Genomic DNA, 7,832 nt, shown 5'->3' on the forward strand with positions numbered 1-7,832 from the left:
CACTCATTGTAATACAAGAACGGATTGTACTCTTGTATACATTGTGTTTTGTTATAAAAATCTGGCGACATAACCATGGAATATTTTAGAAATACTCTTATACTTACACAAACTCTCACTGATAATTTAGAGCATTTACAAGACACTAGAGCCACCTCTCCAAACCTAGACAAAGGTCAGTAAGAGGCACCAACCCCAGGTACCTGTCTGTAAACCTGAAGGTGACATTTACATCCTATCAGAAGACCAGTCACGTACTCACAGTTGACAGCTACGCTAGCCCAAAACATGTTTATCCAGAGAGATCGAAATCTCATTTAGCGAAAAATGCACCAAAGACTAGACATGCAAATGAGTAAACTCTTGTTCTTTTTTTTCTTATTGTTTTCACCCGACTACACATAAGTAGTGCCAAAAGCCGGGAATTCTGTGCGCTAGTAATTTTTTTTTTTAAATTTCTTTCTGCTAATTTTTTCCTCTCTCTCCCAGCTTGGTGAACTGTTATTTCTAGTTGGAATTTTGTTTTGTGCGAACTCACTTTTAATTTTTTTTTTCTTCTTTTCTTAATTTCAACATGGGTAACGGATAACAACAATCACTGATATGGCGCCAGTTCTAAGCTTCCCTCCGCCTAATCAAGCGTGCCCTGCGGCTCCCACAGGACCTGCACCTCCGGTAGCCCCCGTGGTTCCGTAATGCCTCCACTACCAGAGACTACGTTAGCTCAGGCGCATGCCAATGTACTAGCTAAGCTTAAAGTGAGAACAGCCACATTGCAAGATCTAAAGAAGGTCATCTCAGACTTAGAACGATTCTCAGGTGAGAATGGCGAACTTATTCACTTCCGCGGCGATCGCATCATAGGAAGAATGGAGGCCAAAGTATCCGAGGACTTATTAGATAAGAATGATTCCATTTCGTTGAAAGCGGCATTAATTTTCAGAACTAAGCGGACCATCTTAATCACATACAGGCTGACGGAGAGACCCTTTGGCCAGTGGTCAAGGATATAATAATAAACTTATGAAGCAATTGATTCAATCATTAATCCAATGGGAAAATAACTAAATATATTAATTTATATCAAACTTTTGATTGAATTAATCTCTCTACATAAAATCTAGCAATCGCGAACCATTGCCAGGACTGCTAGTTACTTATATAAAGTAATTAATTAATCATCGTAATGTAACGCTCAATCAGTAGAAACGCTATTCCACTTGCGCCAGGATACAGTTCGGTTTCATTAGGAGGACTGGAATATGTCATGTCACATCAGTAGCCAGGAACCGGTCGAACGAGATGCAACTAAACAGGAGTGCCCAAGAAATCATTTGCTTTAGATATTATCTTTTTAGATATAACTTGAAGTTATAGCGATTTGTTTTCTTTTATAAATAATTTCGACTTCGTTACAAAGACTTGAAAGTACGTAAATATGGGTACCTCCATGGTTTTGTAATTGTAATGAATTTAAAAAAAAAAGTTCAAATACTGTCTGACCTATTAACATACCAATTTGTTGCCTTTCCCCCCCCCCTTCATTGATGCATATACGAACTCCTCCGTCGTCTTCATCAATGACAAAAATGAGTCTGTGAATGATAAAGCTATCAGGGGCCGTACCAACACCGTTATCGCTTCCGCCAAGACGAAGAGCTTCAGTTCGTTTCACCTTGGAGTACTACCACCTATGTTTTTTGTAGTCATATATTGTGTTCATTTATTAAATAAAATATAAATAATTTTATAATGTTATATATAAACATGTAATTAGTATTATAAATGTAAATATTTTGATTTAACACATAAAGTTTACCAAAAATAGCATACTGAATCACAAAAAGATCTTACGGGCGGTGCCTCTCATCGGCCTTTGTATTCTTAGTAGAATCAATACCCTACCGATGGTGCTAAAAAAGTACAACACTATCTTTACCCAACAGCCCTGAAATCACTACAACAATACAAAAAAAGCACACTACAAAAGATATGTCGAGGGACATCTCTGGAAAGACGTAACATGACACACATACATAACGAACTACAGTTAGAAACTGTACAACACATCACACGGAGACACATTAAATTCTTCGACAGTCTCCCTTCAATCCAGTATTCCAGTCTATCACTCCATCCCCCCTTCCTGCGAGGTGGCAGGGCAGGAAAAGTTCCTAAAACCCTATTAACATCACCTCATAGCTCCATCTTCTGATGCACCCCAACCCCCTCCCCCACACTTCTTTTCGATTTCTGACTGTTTTTCTTATTATTTCACTATTATCTATCGTCTTTATTATTTTTATTTTTATTTTTATCTTATATGCAATACAACACGAGGAGGCCCCTCACCTCCGGACTCAAAATAGCTCCTTGAATGGATAGCTCATATGTAATATTAAACATAACAGGTAACCTTAAAATACCAAAGGTAGTAAAAGGTAAAACACAACACGAATTACTTTTCTTTTTTCAGAGTAATGCACTTATTAATTCACTTTTATTTCTGTTTTAGAGGGTTCGGAAAAAATATATAAAAATAGAAAAAATATATAAAAGTACCATCTTGGGACAGTAAATAAAACATTCAGCGTATTCTTGCAACATTAATTTTTGATATGAAAAACTAATTGCACGTTAATTCCCTGCTGGTCACCTTCTCTTTCCTCTATCTTTCACCCTTTCCTGAGGATTCGAATTGTAATTCCTGGGTCTTAGGGCGGCTAGCAACGGTGGTCTACACGCCTCCTTCGTTTCTACAGGAACTGAACCCGATAGAACGAAATTTGGCTTGGATTTTTGATTTTCCAACTAACTTTTGTAAGCCCACTTCGATTAATAGGAATTTCAGAGAATTTTTCTACCTCAGACCCATCAAAGTCCTTTTCTGGGGAGAGCTCTCCATATAGTTAGACCCTTTGTTTTGTGCATAGTCCTAAACTATTGTAGGCTTCAGCTGCTTTATAAAGATATGATTTAGCGATGTCTATTTTAACATCCTCCTAAGTAGAAAGATGGGTTTTAAGATTTCATCTCAAGAAAAGGAAGAGTCTATCCAAGAATCAACTTTATAGAAGCCAACTCCTAAAGTGAAAAAATATTAACATAATGTTGGATCTATACGTTTGCCATTTGTCACAAATTCAAGACTTATACAAATGCATGATAATCAAAAGAAACAACACACGTTGGTATCCAGAAGCTAGTGTTGTTCTTTTTACTTTTGTCGGCTATTACATTCGATTTACACAATTTACACTAAAAAAAGGAACAAAATAAAGGGTTCTTAGGTATTAATGCCACCGCAGTTGTTTGTACAGAGCAATCTTCTTGTACATATTCGCACAAAGTTATCTTTGGTTTCCTTGTTGCCTTGTTGTTTACTGATTTTTTACCCCATTTTTTAGTGCTACGCGTATGAGTATTAGGATTCCCCAAAAACAGAACAAGATGCAATTCATGGAAGCTAGGTAACAAAAGATGCTGTTGTATGAAAATCTAGTCTCTAATCATAAGACAGCAATTATGCCAAAAACTGGTCTAGATCAACAAACAAATTAAGTTTTGTTTACCAATATAAAATTAATTCATGACCTACACATACTTCACAAAATTGTTGATAATCCCAGAATAAACAACAGTAAAACTGCTATCAAAAATTAATATATTTAATGGAAGATTGTTGATTGACCGTGTGTATAGATGAATGGAATATGGTCCAGGTGCGGTCAAAATTTTTTTTTTTTTTTACCGCACCCGGACCATATTCCATTACTAATATATTTAATAATTGTTTTCTTATTACAGTTGTGTATCCTAATAAATACATATAAATTCCCATCTTTTAGTAAGAGTAAATAATAAATATTTACAAATGATAATAATAAACAGTTTAAATACCTGTTATATATTAGGTGTTCATGCTCCACAGCTGCCCATATGAAATCAAAATAAACAATCCATTATTCAAAACAATATAATCTATTCTTTCTTATTATCTATTTATTCTTCATTTAAATTTAATTTCAATGTGGTAATTTGTATAAAACAATAGTTGAAATAATTTTAAAATGATTTTCTATTTGAGGACCTCCAGATAAAAAAGCAATATCTTAATTTTTCTGGCAAAATTAATTTAGAAAACATGGAACTTTTATACATTTTATATATATATAAAAGATTGAAGATGCAAGAGATGATGCACATATGCAGGAGATAGTCAGGGCTGGTCAAGAAAAAACAAAAAAATAGTTCTCATCTATTTATTCATTGCTGAAGTTTCAACCCACTTATGTAGGTCTTCATTAGGGTTAAAACTAAAAAGAAATTGGTGTCAATGTTAGAGTGAAAGAGTTATATATAAAAGATGTTAAGGTGGAGGCATACGAACTATCAAAAACTTAAATATAATAATAAGGAAGATAAAAATAATAATGAAGCAAGTAAAGATAAAAACAAAAATATTTTTTTAAAAAATGAGAAGATGGTTAGGGGTGAATAACACAAATAAGCAAAAACTTATTTATTAGTGCCAATATTTCAGCCCAAATTTCAAGTCTTCAACAGGGCTAAGAACAAAAAAAAGAGAACAACCAAATAATAAACAAATATACAGAATGATTAGAAAATAGTTAACGTTATAGATACATAAATAGCATTGAAAGATATTTATAGTCCAAGTATTATAAGAATATAAAGCTTTATGAGAAAAGTAATATTAAAATTAACTAAAAGGAAGGAATAAATAATATAATACATATGAAAATATAGTTAGTAAATATATGTACAAAATGAAAATTATTAAAAATAAAGTGATGTAAAAAGTGGGATATAAAATATATATGTATGTAATTAAGTAAGTAAAATACTAGAATTAAAGAAATAAAATATAAAGTTATATAATCCAAAAGGAATAAAGAAATAAGAATTTTTAATTTAGTAATAATAATAGTCTAAGATAAAAGTAATGGAAAAAAACAGGAAAGAATAGATATGTAATTAATGGAATATGTAAGTAAAATACTAGAATAAAGAAATAAAATCTTAAGTTAAGTAAGACAAAAGGAGTAATTAGTAAATATGACAATAATACGTGATATACTTAACTTTATATATTATGTCTTTAACTTAATTATTTATTATCAATTAACACAATTTTGATCCTTTCCTCTCAACTTTTTTTCTTTAAAATTCTCCAATGTTTGGCCCTCAGGCCATTCTAAAGGATACAACTTACAAAAAAATTTTTTTTTGTTTTTATGTAACGATTACATTTCCTTCAACTGCACACTGATTTCTTTGGCCATACCTTCAATATTGATGTCATTGCTTTTTAAAAAACCCAAAATTGCAGGCTAATTGCCCTTGTCACATCTTTAAAATAAATTCATCATTACAATAATATTATAATCATTTCATAAAATTTTGTTTTTAAACAATGACATCAATATTGAAGGTATGGCCAAAGAAATCAGTGTATAGTTGAAGGAAATAATGTAATTGTTACATAAAAACAAAAAATTTTTTTGTAGGTTGTATCCTTGAGAATGGCCTGAGGGCTGAAACGTTGGAGAATTTTAAAGAATAAAAGTTGAGAGGAAAAAAAAGGATCAAAATTGTGTTAATTGATAATAAACTAAAACACTCTCAAACAATCATATATACAAAATAATTAATTTAATTATTTATCTTATATATTTAATTACCTACATATACCTTTTATTTCCCACTTTTTTCATCACTTTATTTTTAATAATTTTCATTTTTTACATATATTTACTAACTATATTTTCTTATGTATTTTATTATTAATTCCTTCCTCTTACTTAACTTTAATATTACTCTTCTCATACAGCCTTTACCTTCTTATAATACTTAGGACTATAAGTGTCTTTCAACACTATTTATGTACCCATGTTTCTTATTTTCTAATCATTCCGTATATCATTTTATTCATTGATTGTTATCTTGTTTTTTGTTCTTAGTCCTGATGAAAGCTTGAAATTATGGCCAAAAAGTTGGCACTAATAAATATGTTTTCACTTATTTGTGTTATTAACCCCCAACCATCTTCTCCTCATTTATGAATACCCACAGTCAACTATTAATTTATCATGAAAAAAAATATATATATTTTTATCTTTATCGTCTTTATTATTACATTTAAGTTTTTGATAGTTTGTATACCTCCATCCTTTCATTTTTTTTTTATATCACTCTTTCACTCTTACATTGACTCTCCTTTCTTTTATATCTTTTTATTTTTAGCCCTGAAGACCTACATTGTGGCTCAAAACATTGTTTATGAACAAGTAGTTGAGAACTATTCTTTTGTTTCTTCTCCAACGTAGCCCTGAACATCTCCTTTGAAGTTTTTTATTCAATGCAAAATGAATTTTGAGCAAATGTTTTCTGGCTCAAAATTTTTTTTGTCAGATAAAATTAGATATAAACAAAATTTATTTTGATCTGAAGCTTCTCATTTATTGTTCAATGAAGATGGAATATTTTTATGGTTTAAAGCTCCTTAATGTTAATTGTTGCTTAACTTTTTAAGATTCCTATTATTTTATTTATTTTATTTTAATTATTAATTGATTTAAGGTGAAGCCAAGGATGTGAGTTAAGTTAAAATGGGCTGTTAATATTTCACTACAAATTTATTAATGACATCACAATGTTTTGGCCTGACATGCCCTCTTCCAGTTCAAAATCTACAAGGATTTATATGACAATTGTTTTAATAGATTACATAACACAAAAATAAAAATAAAGTTATTGCATAGCATAAGCGCAATGGAATCCTGCCAATGAAGTGGCAAGATAACTTGGAGTTCACTTCGATTGCCACTTTACCTGGAATTAACATATCAATATTAAATTAATCCAAGCTAATGCAAGGTTAGCAATGTTGTATCCTATGGTAAATATAAATTGAAACGAGAAACAACTATTTTAATTTACAAAACAATACTAAGGCCACTACTAATGTACGGTTGTGAAGTCTGGGGAGGAGCATCCTTTATGAAAAAAAAAAAATTGCAATCATTCCAAAACAAGGACCTGAGAATCGCAGTAGATACCCCTTGGTTTGTAACAAATAGCCAATTATATCAGGAACTAAAAATGGAATAAATAGATGCCTTCATCAAAAAATGGTTTACAAAATTCCACTCCAAGCTACAAGCAGCTAAAAGAGCAGTAACATATAACAGGGAAATCCAATCTCATCCCAAATATTGAAGCCCAATTGCTGCAATACATCCTGTTATAAATTCTATATTTATCTAGTTTTATTATTGTTATTACTATTATATTATTTTATTTATTTTTTCTTAACATATATTTCCCAAATAATTATTTTTTTCATTTGAAGTAAGTTATTTATTTTATTAAATTTAAAAATATCATTAGTATATAGGATATAAAAACTTTTCTTTTTCTTTCTTCATAAGTATTATTATTTTTATTCATCAAGTTTACTTTTTTTTTTAATAATTTATCATTATTATTGATAATTGTTCAATTTTTATTGCATTCTAAATAGGCAGGGGTAGGGGTGTCTTTTACACAAGACTATAGCCCCTCAATCTACGTAGCCGATTGTTAAACAAAAAAAATCAAACTTTTTTAATAACCATGTAAGGCGCATATATAAATAAATATATAGTTTTTATTTAATATATAGCAAATAAGATTGCTTCACATTTTAAGTGATATTAGTCTATCTTGAAATTGCACTCAATTGCATTATTATGCATGACCTTATCTTACAATTTACTATTAGACATACTTCCATATAATAAAATAAATCTTATTTACAACTAACAAAA

The sequence above is a fragment of the Halyomorpha halys genome, unplaced genomic scaffold (genome assembly GCF_000696795.3).
Source record: "Halyomorpha halys isolate HHAL.00 unplaced genomic scaffold, Hhal_1.1 Scaffold146.1, whole genome shotgun sequence".
NCBI lineage: Eukaryota > Metazoa > Arthropoda > Insecta > Hemiptera > Pentatomidae > Halyomorpha > Halyomorpha halys.